The 13960-nt window shown below is 47.7% G+C and overlaps 1 protein-coding gene across 3 annotated transcripts in view; it reads right to left on the minus strand.

Moving 5' to 3' along the window:
- LOC146823212 (uncharacterized) overlaps positions 1 to 13960 on the minus strand; it is a 216136-nt gene that overhangs the window by 171928 nt on the left and 30248 nt on the right. Inside the window, exon 1 of one of the 3 annotated variants that reach the window (XM_085607502.1) lies at positions 12396 to 12488. The exons of the other annotated variants lie outside the window; for them this stretch is intronic. The gene's annotated coding sequence lies outside the window, so the exon portion shown is untranslated. Of the gene's footprint in view, positions 1 to 12395; positions 12489 to 13960 lie in introns of those variants that run through there. 3 annotated transcript variants of the gene reach the window in all.

Here is a 13960-nt window from a genome sequence, read left to right on the forward strand (position 1 = left end):
AAAGACATCAAATGGAGTACCCAGTCAGAAACTAATAATTTCCTCGTGTACTTTGTCACTGTTACAAATCAATGCTCTTTATATAAAGACGCCCCCCTGGTGAACAGTGTAATTCATGTTCAATCATGCCCAAGTGGGGGAGGAGCCTAGCGCGCAACCAAGATGGACGCGTAGGCACAGAGCTCCCAAGACCCTCGCAGCCTCCCACGTGTATCCGGACCACTATCCTGTTATCTTGAAGGGGGAACGCGGGCGAACTGATGCCGAGGTGGCTCCCGTTCTCGGAATTTCGATCGGACTTCGGGAATTGTGCCTATGTGGATTTCAAGATTGAGGCCAACACCGTGACGCTGCCCCGGACTCAAGTTGGCATTGTTCCTGAGTTGCAGTTGAACAACGGGCTTGGATCTTTGAGTTGGCTCGCCACTTTAGTTTCACTTTCGGTCTCGATTCTCCTCCGCGAGTCCGGTAGCGGATGTGCGCAGAGGGACTGTAACTGGACTGGACGGCGATTGCTGGCCTGAGGGGGCTGCCAACCACTGCCTGGTGCGGCCTCCCCAAGGAGAGCCCAGCGCCTCACAGCCGCGCTGGATTTTGTGGTCCCGCTGAGTAATGACAGGCCGGCCAGACAACGACATGCAAAAGTCTAGAGCGACCCGGAGAGGCGGCTATGTTTAAACTAACAACATGGATCGCTACGCACAACAGGAGGGATCCCCCGGTTTATCGAGTGGACCTCCAGACGGGGCCAAGGAAGGCTAGTCTTCCTCGACGGAATTGACATTACAGGACGTCATGGGTGCCATTGATGCCATGAAAGCTGCCGTCGGCCAACAATTTGATTCTTTGACCCACAAACTGGACACTGTGTTGATTGATGTCAACCTGATTAGAGCGGACTTGTCGAAAACTAATGAGGTCAAATCGCTGGATCTCATGACTTCAAGCCTGACTACTGATGTGTCTGGCCTCCAGACCGAGGTCCACAACCTGCGTACCTTCAACGATCTTGGTCAAGAGACTGGAGGATTTTGAAAGTAGGGCTCGACGGAACAACGTGCGCATCATCGGTGTGCCGGAGCAATCGGAGGAGGAATCAACCGCTCTATTTGTGGAAGACCTGATTTTGAATAAACTTGCGCCGAAAGGACTGAGTAAATATTTTATGGTTGAACGGGCCCACAGAGTTCCGGGAGGTAAACCGAAGCTGGGGGCTCCACCGCGACCTATCATTGCCAGGATCTTTAACTTTAGGGACCGGGACGCAATTCTGCAGACCTCCCGTGTGAATGGCCCGACGAAGTACGAGAATGTGGATATTAGCTTTTATCCAGACTTCGCGCAATCGGTCCAAAAGCAAAGAATGGGCTTTCTGTCTGTTAAGCAGCGACTGAGGGACATGGGCTTAAAGTATTCTATGCTCTTCCCGGCCAAGTTGCGTGTTGAATTAGCAGAACGGACCTATTTTTGCGATCGGCCCGAGTCGGCTGGGGACTGGCTGGACACTCTGCAACGTCGCCGTAGTAATGAGGAGCGGACCGCGGACGAGGGTGGCAGACCGGAAGGACGTCTGAGCACTCAAGTGCTGATTCCTGGACGGGATCGTGTTCACCTCAGACTTTGGTTTGATGTTTTTGTATTGTGTTCTTTCCTTCATAAATTTGGGGGCTGGGGGTAACTGGTGAGACTCTTCCTCCTAGGGGGTTTTTCTTTTCGTAGAGTAGTTTTGATGTTGGGGCGACAGGCACACTGCAAGTTGTGGGGCTGAATGGTCTTGTGCAGGGGTGCAGGGTGGGGGGGTGTGTGACGGGAGTGAGGTGGGTGGGGGTAGAGTTGTGGGATGGGGGTTGTCTCAGTTTAATACAAGGCAATTGGTTTTCGGTTTCGTGTTCTCGCTGTAGCTGGGGGAATCTTTGCAAAGGGGATGGAGGGTAGGGGATAACGTGTGTTGATGTGGAACATCAATGGGTTAGGGGATCGATTAAAGCGGGGGGTGGTGCTGCAGTACTTGAAGCGTCTTTCGCCCGATTTAGTGTTACTGCAGGAAACGCATTTAATAGGACAGTCCTGCCAAGCCATGAATAGGAGGGGCTACCGTTTGGTCGCTCACTCTGGTTTCACTTCTGGCTCTAGGGGAGTGGGTATTCTGGTTAGAGCTTCTCTCCCACTAAAAGTTGATGACGTCATACACGATGAGCGGGGACGCTATGTTGCGTTGGTGGGCCGGTGGGAGGGGAAGGTCTTATTGCTGGTCTCGGTCTATATCCCCCCCCGGGCTGCAAACTACCACCTTTGCCGATTTGGGGCGGTTGTTACTTGGACTCCTGGAGGGCCTCCTGCTTGTGGGTGGCGATTTCAATTCTGTGGTGTCGGGGAGAGAGGATCGGTATCCACCCAGGGACCTCCCCGGGGCACACTCTTGGTTGGGTGGCTTTCTCAGCACTATGGGGCTTATGGACTGTTGGAGGTTGCTGCACCCAGGGCTAACCCAATATACATTTCACTCTGGTGCCCACAGCTCTTTATCTAGACTGGATTATGTGCTGATGCCGGCTGCCCAAGCTCCGATGATTAGGGAAGTTACACACCTTGCCCGAGGCATTTCAGATCACTCCCCACTGTTCTTACACTTGGAGGTTGCCTTGGGAGCAGCGGGGAGGGTGGCGCCGATTAACCCCTGGTATTGCAAAACCCCAAAACTCGTGCTCTTTTGGTTAAGTCACTGGACCATTACGTTATAGAAAATCAGGGGTCGGTCACTTCGGCTGTAACCTTATGGGAAGCCTTCAAGACGGAGCAAAACCAAAGGAAATGGACGGAGTGTTGAACATTGCAAGCACTCACCCCCAGTCAACTGATCTGGGTTTAATCCATCACCGTTCTTTAGCCCACTCTGCCACCCCAGTTCAGACATGGCCATATGCAAATCAGTCTGACCCTGTGCCTCATGGGAACAGTCCAGCCCGAACTGCCAAGCCATGTCTTCCCTGGACCGGAAACAAGCTTCCTAGGACCGGTTTCTGGCATTTCAGCCGTCTTCAGCCAGGCTTGCTTGAATCCAGTGGCAAAGTGAGCAAGGGACTCACGTCTGAGCATACCCTGCCAACTTATGGCGAACAAAGCAAAACCAAAGGAAATTATGGACGGAGTGTTGAACATTGCAAACCGGTCCTAGGAAGCTTGTTTCCGGTCCAGGGAAGACATGGCTTGGCAGTTCGGGCTGGACTGTTCCCATGAGGCACAGGGTCAGACTGATTTGCATATGGCCATGTCTGAACTGGGGTGGCAGAGTGGGCTAAAGAACGGTGATGGATTAAACCCAGATCAGTTGACTGGGGGTGAGTGCTTGCAATGTTCAACACTCCGTCCATAATTTCCTTTGGTTTGTGCCAAGCCTTCAAGACGGTCATACGTGGGCAGGCCCTCTGATTTCTTTAGCCAAGAAACGTAAAAATGAGGAGGTGGTACGCCTTGAATCTGACATAGCCGAGTTGGAAGAGGATCTTGGACGGGGTGTCACGCGTGACAAGCTCCATACCCTCCGCCTTAAGCAGTCGGACTATAGGGCGCTGGTTACTGACGCTGCTAAGCACATGAGCCGCGAACAACAGGGACGCCTGTATGATGTTGGCGACAAGGCCGGAAAGTTTATTGCGTGGCTGGACAGAAGGGAGAGTGCCAACCGAGTGGTTCCGGTGATTGTGCGTGCCGATGGTGTGAGTGTGACTGAACCTGCGGAGATTGTGAATTGTTTTGCGGAGCACCTTGGTGAGGTGTACTCTAGGGTCTCTGATAGACCTGAAGAGGATTCTCACCTATTGCTGCGAGATATCGCGTTGCCGTGTCTCTGACAAGGATAGGGGTTTGATGGATGCCGCATTGACAAGTGATGAGATAGAGCGAATCGATTCGCTCTGTTCGCTCAGGTAAGACTCTTGGTCCCAATGGCCTTCCGATTGCACTTTATAAGCTTCGGCCTGATAAGTTGGTGCCGTATCTCCGGGAGAGGTTTATTGCGTCCCGTGATGTCGGCTCCCTTCCCCGCGACCAACGCCTTGCCACTATTGTGGTGATTCGTAAAGAGGGAAAACCACGCGATCGCTATGCGTCATATCGACCTATATCGTTTCTGAACGCTGAACCAAAGATTCTCGCCATGGTGTTGGCTAATCGCCTGATTAAAGTTATCGGAGACCTGGTTCATCCGGATCAGTCTGGTTTCATTCCACATCGTAACACCGCTCTGAACTTGCAGCGCCTCCATGGAGTTTTAGCGAGAGTGGATTCTTTGCAGGAGCCTACCATTTTGGCGTTTTTGGACGCCAGAATGGCGTTTGACACGCTGGAATGGTCTTCTCTGGGCGGCGCTGGCTAAGTTTGGTTTCGGGCCTGGATTCATCAGATGGGTGAAGTTGCTATATGAGGATCCGCTGGCGCAGGTGGTGGTGAACGGTAGAGTGTCTCACTCCTTTGTGCTTGGTAGAGGCACACGACAGGGCTGCCCCTTGTCCCCACTTTCTTGCTCTCGCGTTGGAACCCCTTGCAGCATGGTTGCGGTGGGAACCTTCTTTGAAAGGTATTCAATGGACACCGACCTTTGAGGACCGCGTGTCACTCTATGCAGACGACATTCTACTCTATCTTACATCCCCGCGGAGGTCCTTGATTGTATTGTTTGATGTGTTAAACTCCTTCGGTCGCAATTCTGGCCTCATTATTAACTGGTTGAAATCCTGCGTTTATGTGCTTGTTGGCGATCCTCCTCTTCTCCCCCGCGGGTGTCCAATCCTGATATCGCATTCCGGCTTAAAGTATTTGGGAGTCTGTCATTGAACCCTGTGGTTCGTTATGCTCGGAATCTATTGCCCCCGCTCCAACGGCTGAAGGCCGATGTTGCTCGCTGGCGGAAGCTTCCACTTTCGCCGCTCGGCCGGGCGGCCTTATTCAAGATGTCTCTTCCGCGTTTTCTGTATGCCTTACAGAATACGTTAGATGTGGTGCCTGCGCGGTATTTTAGTGAGGTAGAGTTTACAGAGACAGCTGATCTGGGGTGGAAGATCGCAGATTGCTCTCGCTAAATTGACCCTCCCGTGGTATGATGGGGGCATAGCTCTCCCGGACATCCTGAGGTACTACTGGGCGTCCCAGCTGGTGGCGGTGAATCATGGGACGTATGGCCCGGCTATGAATCCTGCCTATGGATGGATGAACTACTGTTGCCAGGCGGAGATTACAATAGAGCGCTTTATTCCACGTCTGGCGGTGTCAAGTTGATGGGTCCCACGAACTCAGCTGTACGTGCCTGGCACTGTGCCATGGCCGCTACTGGCTGGAAGGGCCGTCAGTCTCGCGCGACTCCACTATATGCTTCTGACAGGTTGAGCGGCCTGTGGAGGACGAAGGGTTTTGAGAAATGGGATATGATTGGCATTTCTCAGGTGAGTGATCTTTGGGCGAGGGGTGCTTTTAAGACGTTTGAAGAGCTTAAGATGGAGTACAAGCTGCATGACAGGGAATTCGTTATGCGCAGATTCGCCATGCACTGCGTTCGGCTTGCCCGACTCCAGGGGATATCCCTGAATCCTCTCCGTTGGAGGACCGCATACTCGATGGTTATCTCCCTGAGAGTACCATCTCCCTGATTTATAAAAAAATTGATTAACACTCGTGCGGACCTCCTCACGCATCTGAGAGAGGTCTGGATCGCCGATGGTCTGGAGCTAGATGAGGATTGGACCGCCGCTATAGCTTCACCAAGGGAGGTGGCCATACCGGCTCGCCTTCAATGTGGACAGTTGAAGATACTACACAGGGTCTATGTTACTGGCCCTAGATTGCTCCATATGGGGTATTCCGTTGATGGTTTGTGTAGACGCGGCTGTGGTCTTCTTGGTACTTTTCTTCACATCCTCTGGGAGTACCCGATGGTGGCACGTTTCTGGGCTGCGGTGCATGCAGTAATGGAGGAGGTGACGGGGGTGGCGTTGTATCCAGAGGCTCAGCGATGTGTGTTGAATGTATGGGAGCCGACTGATTGCAGGGTGGAACAAGAGCGCTGGGTTACTCTGGGCAACATGATTGCTAAGAGGGACATTGCACAGTTGTGGGGCTCTCATAGGCCGCCCACGGTGTCGAAATGGAAAGAAAATATGGACTGGTGTATGTTCAGAGAGAAGACGGTGTATGTGGCTAGAGGCAAACCTAAGGCATGGAGCAGGATGTGGGGCCCGTGGAACTCCTATCGTGGGGACATTTGCACCCCCCTCTTGGAGGTCACATTAGACATACCATTGTCCCCCTAGCTGTGATGTTCCCGGTCCTTACTGAACTGAAACATATGATTGGTCGTGGCCTTCTTCCTGCCCCCCCCCCCCCCCCCCCGATTTCCTCGACGTGAGTTGGGGTATAGTATATTGCATCATTGTTACTGTCCCCCGCCTACGAGAGCACATGCTTGTGATAGCGGAATTTTTGCCTTGTTTCTGTTTAACAAACAGAAAACAAAACCTTCTTGTTGATCTGATGGGTATTGGGGACGTTCGTACCCTGTTCATGTATGACCCGCCCATGTCTTAATAACTGAACTTGATATGTAACTTGTGTCATTGGTAATCTTTTTACACTACCGGCTGGCCCCTGTGGTTGTAGGCCCATGTTTGTATATATTTCTTGTGTTAAAGGTTTTTAAAAAAAAGTTTTAAAGAAAATGCTCAAATGGGCTTATATTATCACATCTTCAAATACCACAATGCCATAACAGATATTTAACCCCAGTGGGCAATACCAAAATGAATCATACAGTGTGCAGACTAAAAAGTGCTCATAAATAGTGCTCTAAAAATCCTCGAAATTCATGAAAGGGAATATATTTACCAGTTTCAACAATTATTAAATGATGACACTTATACGCAGTACACAAACTCATAAATGAGTATATAAATCTTCTTTCATATTAAGACCAGCAGGGCTTCTATTATCTAGCTCAACTATGTAGCAGGATTCCAATCTCCGTAATTTCTTTTCTCTATCCCCCCCCCCTCTGCTACAAGGTGGAATAGCATCAATGACAAAATAAACCAAACTTTGAACATCTTGGTCATAAAATCGTTCAAAATGGCGTGCCATTGGGTACGATCTATCGCCATTTTTGATCGCTCTTAAATGCTGCAGAATACGCTCATGCACTGGTAGAATCGTGCTCCCAACATATTGTAAATTGCATGCACACCTTAAAACATGTACAGCACGTGTACTCCTAGTACGGCCCATGGACCCTTGCATATACATACAGTATGCCAGTTCCTTACTGTAAACAGAAGATGGCCGCAGGAGCATACGTATTCAATATGTATTCACAACGTTTGCTCCTGCGACCATCTTCTCTGCTTATGCTTGCCTCCGATTGGCCTGGGCCTCTGAGACGTGACGTCAGACACTGCACCCAGTGCGAAGCACAGGCCCTTTAAAAGTTAGCTGTAAGTAGCGCTTTTGCAGCTGACTTTTAAAGGACCTTTTAAGAAGCTTCCTGTGTCCGTGGTGATGTAGACTGCCTCGCAGCCCCGGAGAATCTTCTCAGCCGGAAAATCTTCAGCATCACTTAAGCTGCAGGTACGTGTAACCGCGGGCAGTACTTGTGCCCGCTTCTATTGTGTAAAGGTCATACTGTCGAGGGCAGTCACTGAAATGCAACCGGCAGTCTCAATGTGGCGGATGCATCATGGCAGGTTATCCTAAATGGTCACTGGCTCTGCTTTGGGGGGGGCATATGTGTTTGTGTGCCCCCCCGTGCAAACTTGTAATTCAATCACACCCCCGAGGAACGGTATTGAAAGACCCGCATGTTTTGGCCGTTACTTTTATCTGACTTCATACCGGTAATTTTTGTAGTCGGATGTCATTTAATATTTGCAAAATTGCCAAATGATTTGCCGACTGATATGTCCTCAAATGGCAGAAAGCATTAAGAATGGGAGCATATTATTTTGGTCAATGTCTGCACTGCGGAAAATTCTAATGCGCCTGCCATATGCAACTGAACTTTACATTGCAACATTTCAACATGAAAAAAATAGAAGTCAATCATTATTGAGATCAGATATGGCGTTTTTAGTGGTTAATAGCCCTCATCTCATTCCTAACATGAAAAGGACATTGAGGCATTACCTTTGTTTCCATGCAAATGCATTTTGAAAACCCTGCTACATTGCAAAACAATTGCTTTAGCTCGGCTGATGTAGGAGACGGTTATCTGAAAAGGTTTGTATTTCTGTCACTGATGTTCTGTCCCTGAAAAACAGCGAGTTCTTACAAAAATGGAAGTAGTGACTGCAAATGTTGCAGAGTGAAAATGTCTGTGGCCATGAGCCATCCAGAACGGTCTGTGGCATGATCTTTTCTAGAACAACAAACTGCATTCTTACACCAGTGTTTGCCAGAGGACCTCGTGTGTCAGCATTAATGTGAGCAAGCATAGGTGATGTATGGTGAGAATTTTTTACTTTGAGGTAGTGCGTGTTGTGTCTTGTACTCATGTCCTAAGTCCAGGGCTTTAAGAGGGATGGAAAAAAACTAGGGGGGTCTCTCAAAGGGGCGTGGCCTAAGTCTTTCCATCTCGGTTCGCTGTTACCAGTATTGTCATGTTATAAGCCAGGCATGCATTCAACACGTCCCTTACGTGTAAGGCAGCGCTGCCTCTTGTTGTGAAAGGGGAAGTCGCTGCAGCATAACAGAATGGAACATTGCCTGCTTTAATGCTTCTTCTCGTCCACTGCAGAGTCTTCTTGCCCGAAGCCTCTTCTCTGCCCGAGGCCCCTTATTCGCCACTTGGATTTGGCCAGCAGCAACTCCATCACCACATCTGCCTCCATCTACACGACCAGCTTGATTTCCATCACCCTGCAACACCAGCTCCACCCGCAGGTTGATCTTCGCACCCCGAGAGACAAGCAAAGCATCCCATTTTAGTAGGCAATGTGATGGTCTCATCTGTTTCTCCAATTGTCTCTTCCTTACTTTCCCTGACTCCTTCACCCTGCGCCTTTTCTCAAGACTCATCTCTCTTCTCCCCTGCTGTCTCACATGCCATTGAAATAATGTAAGATCAAAACAGGAACTCACATATGAGAAATGGTTGTGGGGTCACAGACATTACTTGCAGTAATATTAGTGAGCTGCTGCTGCGTTACAATTTTGAAAACACTGTTACTAGCCATGATTATAAAATGTAAATGCAGTTTGGTTTTTAAACTAATAGGACATCTTTTCTTTGTGAAGTGAATTGTCCTTTATTGATGGGTGCATTTTGGTTGATCCAGTTTTAAAGGTAGCTTTGTGCGAGACCTTGAATTTTTTATGGATTAAAGTCGCGGCCGCTTTGCCTTGCATCCTTGTTTTTACTTTCAGCTAGCTGGAGATATTTAAGAATACAGCAAATCAGCAGGCAAAGTTGAGCTACAATGTTTTGTTAAAATTGTCAGATCAAGCAGCAGATTATGTATTATGCGTCAGATATGGCAGGGCCATATTTATGTGGAAAACATTTGCAAAGTAGGGTATTTTCTCATTCATGTTTTAACTGGTCTTGCGGAAAAAGGGATGAGAAGTACTGATGACCGAAACTGCATGCGACGGATACAAATGGCTTGTGAATCCACTTTTAAGCGTAATTGGAACATATTCCACTTTGTGAGTGTATTTTAATGTCAAGAACTCATATTAAACCTTAAATAAACATGTGTGTCCTTTGGTTGAATTACATAACGTAATAAGATGTAACTGTGCAATGAAATGCCAAACAAATACTAAAAATTGGGATTTTTTGCTCTCTGGACACACCCGACTCTGCCCACTGGCCCAATCTTCTGGTTATTCCTGCCCTCTGATTCCACCTGAAACCTGGCCCCGCCCCTCTCTACAGGCCCAACCATTGTATCTGAGCCTTTCAGATTCCTTTAGTTTGACAGCTAATCCACACCAAATAACGCTGTCCAGATTAGCTCCTTCCATATGTGTTTCTAATCTGTATCCTTGTACTGTGTGCATGTCGGGTCTGGTGGCATAGTGACTAATGCGTCCACTGCAGTGTCCTGTGTTCTACCTCATGGTCACAGGTTCAAATCATGGTGGGTCGTGCCTTTCATCCATCTGAGGTCGATAAAATGGAGTTGGGTAGCAATAAACATCTGTTATTCAGCGCCAAGATACCTTTGGTGTTGCTCACAGATCTGTTGCGAGAAGTGGTGTCGGTCCATCGGTCGTGGGGCGGTGTCGGTCCATCGGTCGTGGGGCGGTGTCGGTCCATCGGTCGTGGGGCGGTGTCGGTCCATCGGTCGTGGGGCGGTGTCGGTCCATCGGTCGTGGGGCGGTGTCGGTCCATCGGTCGTGGGGCGGTGTCGGTCCATCGGTCGTGGGGCGGTGTCGGTCCATCGGTCGTGGGGCGGTGTCGGTCCATCGGTCGTGGGGCGGTGTCGGTCCATCGGTCGTGGGGCGGTGTCGGTCCATCGGTCGTGGGGCGGTGTCGGTCCATCGGTCGTGGGGCGGTGTCGGTCCATCGGTCGTGGGGCGGTGTCGGTCCATCGGTCGTCCGGTGGAAAATCAGATTCCTGATCCTTGTTACTTGTTGCATAGTAGCAAACTAGCTGGAGAGCTCCGCAATGGCCTACTGTCCAGTTTCCAAGCCTTGCAAACGACCCAGAACGATACAGAGTGAACGCAGGACCTTCCAGGATGCATGGGAAGAAGAGTACTTGTTTTTAGAATGTCCAAAAGAAAAAGCCACCCGTTTGCTTTGCAAAGAGAAAGTAAATGTTCTGAAGAGGTATAACCTGGAACGGCACAACAAAATACGGCACTCTGGATACACTGCGAACGCCCCACTGAACTCAAAACTGTGTTCTGCAAAAGTGGCATCGTTGAAGCAAGCTCTTTTCCCAGCAGAAGATCTTTCTTTGCCAGATGAAGGAATCTGAGGCTGTAACAGAAGCGTCTTTCAAAATGTTACTTGCCAAACATAAAAATACATTCCCAGATGCAGAGCTGGTGAAGCAATGTTTCCTTTCAGCAGCCGAAATTTTATTTGACAACTACACTAATAAGGCCAGCATTTTAAAGGAAATCTGTGCATTGCAGCTATCGGATTCCACGTGTGCTCGCAGAATAGAGGCAGTGGGACAAACCATCCAGGAGCAGGTGGATCAAAGCAGTGAGAGTCACCGTTCTTCAACATTGCTGTGGATGAGTCCACAGACATAGGCGATGTGGCCCAGTCAGCATAAACAACGGATGGGGCTCCTGCCATGGTAGGCCATGACAGAGGCTTCGCATCTATGCTTAAAAAGAAGCTCATAGGACAGACTGTGATAGACTACCACTGCATTATTCACCAGGAAGTATTGTGTGCAAAATTAAAGCATGGAGAACTGAATAATGTCCTAAAAGGTGCAGTGAAAATTGTTAGTTTTATCCGTGCCAAAGCTCTCAACCATAGACTTTTTAAAGCAATTCTGCAGGATTCTAAAGCGGAATATACCGACGTCTTGATGCACACCGATGTGAGTTGTCTAAGCAAAGGGAAGGTTCTGGAGCGGTTCATCACATTGCTTCCTGAAATTGAACTCTTTGTGAATAGTAGAGCCCAATTGTTCCCAGAACTAACGGATGTGAAATGGCTTAGTATGCTTCATTTTCTTTCAGATATTTTCACACATTTTAATGTTCTCAATTTGACCCTGCAAGGTAAACAGCTTGTGTGCTCCCTCATGAATGGTATTTATGCTTTTGAAAGTAAGCTTGTGCTATTCAAAAAACAACTTGATGATTGTGACTTCACCCACTTCCCAAAACTGTTGGCTGTGATGCAGAGGTTTCCAGATGCACAAGAAATTATCTGTCAAACCTAGACCTTGGTGCATGTCTTGAGTAAATTTATGGGGAGATCAAACGACAATTTGCTCAATTCAGAACCCTCACCCCTCTGTTCAGGCTGGTTGAAAACCCCTGGATGGTGAGTGCATGAAATCTTGACGTTGTTGCCCTTATTGGCATGGAAAGGGCTAAAGCAGAAATAGAGCTCATTGACATGCAGCACAATTCAGCCCTCGAACAATCCTTTATGGGGGCAAGCACCAGAAGAATTCTGGGAAATGTTGCCCCTTGACAAGTTTCCTCTTCTTTTTACAGTGGCCCAGAAGGCAATTTGTATGTTTGGGTCAACATATGCTTGCGAATGTTCATTTTCCACAATGGGACTGTTGAAGAGCAAACTCAGAAATAAGCTTACAGACATACATCTGGAGCAGCTCTTAAGGCTTGCCGTTTCCAACTTGGTACCAGAATACAGAAAACTAATTGGCGACATGAAATGTAAAATAAGTTCGTAGTGTTTGTCTTTAACATACCTATTTGTTGGACTCTGAAGGTTGTGCTGCACTGGGCATGTGCTGAATATCCTGTTACTGCAAATTGCCATGCAATTCCACTTAAGATTGCTATTGTCTGCTAATAAAAAAAAATGATAAACATGTGCTCCATGTAGTTACATCTGCTTTGGAAATACAACATTGTCTAGTAATGTTTTGAAACCGCAGTGATTTTTCCCCCCTCTAGCCCCGCCCCCACCAGTGCGGCCCTTTGCCACAAACCACACTTTAAATTTGCCCCCCCCCCCCCCCCCAAGAGAAAGTTTGTGAGTACCCAGGATATACAGCATATTCTATTTTGTAATTAAATTGCCCTTTTTACTCTTTTCGCTAATCCTGGTTTATAGGTAGTCATATTCTTCCCATGTGCGCATGCCTTACGTTTCGTACATTTTATAAAGGCATCTTTGCGTTTCAACATAGTCGAGCTAGTAACAGATATATCTTTTTTTCGAAATATTGTTACTGACTAACATTTGTTTAAAAAGACCTGGCCCTGCGGAAAGTTACTATTGGTCTCCTAGGCATTAATTTTTCCTAGCACTGGATCAATCCTAATCACATGCAAATGTTTAGACATAATTTGACAGGACCGTGTAGTGTATTATATCTACACGAGTTTTGATTTTGCTCATTCTCCTTCACTTTGAATAAAACCTCCCTCGTTTTATTCTTCACTTTCTCCATTGAAGCATGCAAACAATTCTCAGTATAGCCTCTTTCTAAATCTTGTTTTCAATTTCAACAACTCCTTCTCTTTCACTTCTGGCTCACTGCAGTTTCGGAATACTCTCAAACACTCCCCATATGGGATGCTTTTCACTAGATTACTAGGGTGAAAGCTCGCTGCATGTAGCAGTGTATTCCCTGCTGTAACTTTTCTATAGAGTTTGGTCTGCAATTTACAATCTTTTACATAAATTGTTAGATCAAAAAACAAAACAAAAAAAAACGAAACACCATCGTAGTATCGCTAACCGTACTAGTAAATTTCAGGTTTAAACTATTCATCTGAAGCTTGTTGATTAACTAATTTATTGATGTTACTGAGACTTTCCACACGATACATAAGTAGTCTATATATCGACTCCAGTGTAAAATGTTGTTATCCCATTCCTCCTGGTACTGCTTCCGGCCCACCTGCTCCTCCTACCAGCCCATATGCAAATTTGCACAGCTGGGGGCGAAGCAGGTGCCCATCGCAATATCACATGTTTGATGGAACAATTAATCGTTGAAAATAAAGTAGGTTTTTTTTTTTAAACAAGTTGACACCATGGCTAACATCTGTTTAGGATTTTATAATGTGCATGCAATTTACAATATGTTGGGAGCACGATTCTACCAGTGCATAAGCGTATTCTGCAGCATTTAAGAGCTATCAAAAATAGCGATCGATCGTACCCAGTGGCACGCCATTTTGAAAGATTATGACAAAGATGTTCAAAGTTTGGTTTATTTTGTCATGGATGCTATTCCACCTTGTAGCGGGGGGGGGGGGGGGGGGGGGGGGTAGAGAAAAGAAATTACGGAGATTGGAATCC

The sequence above is a fragment of the Triturus cristatus genome, chromosome 5_2, assembly GCF_964204655.1.
Source record: "Triturus cristatus chromosome 5_2, aTriCri1.1, whole genome shotgun sequence".
Classification (NCBI taxonomy): Eukaryota; Metazoa; Chordata; class Amphibia; order Caudata; family Salamandridae; genus Triturus; species Triturus cristatus.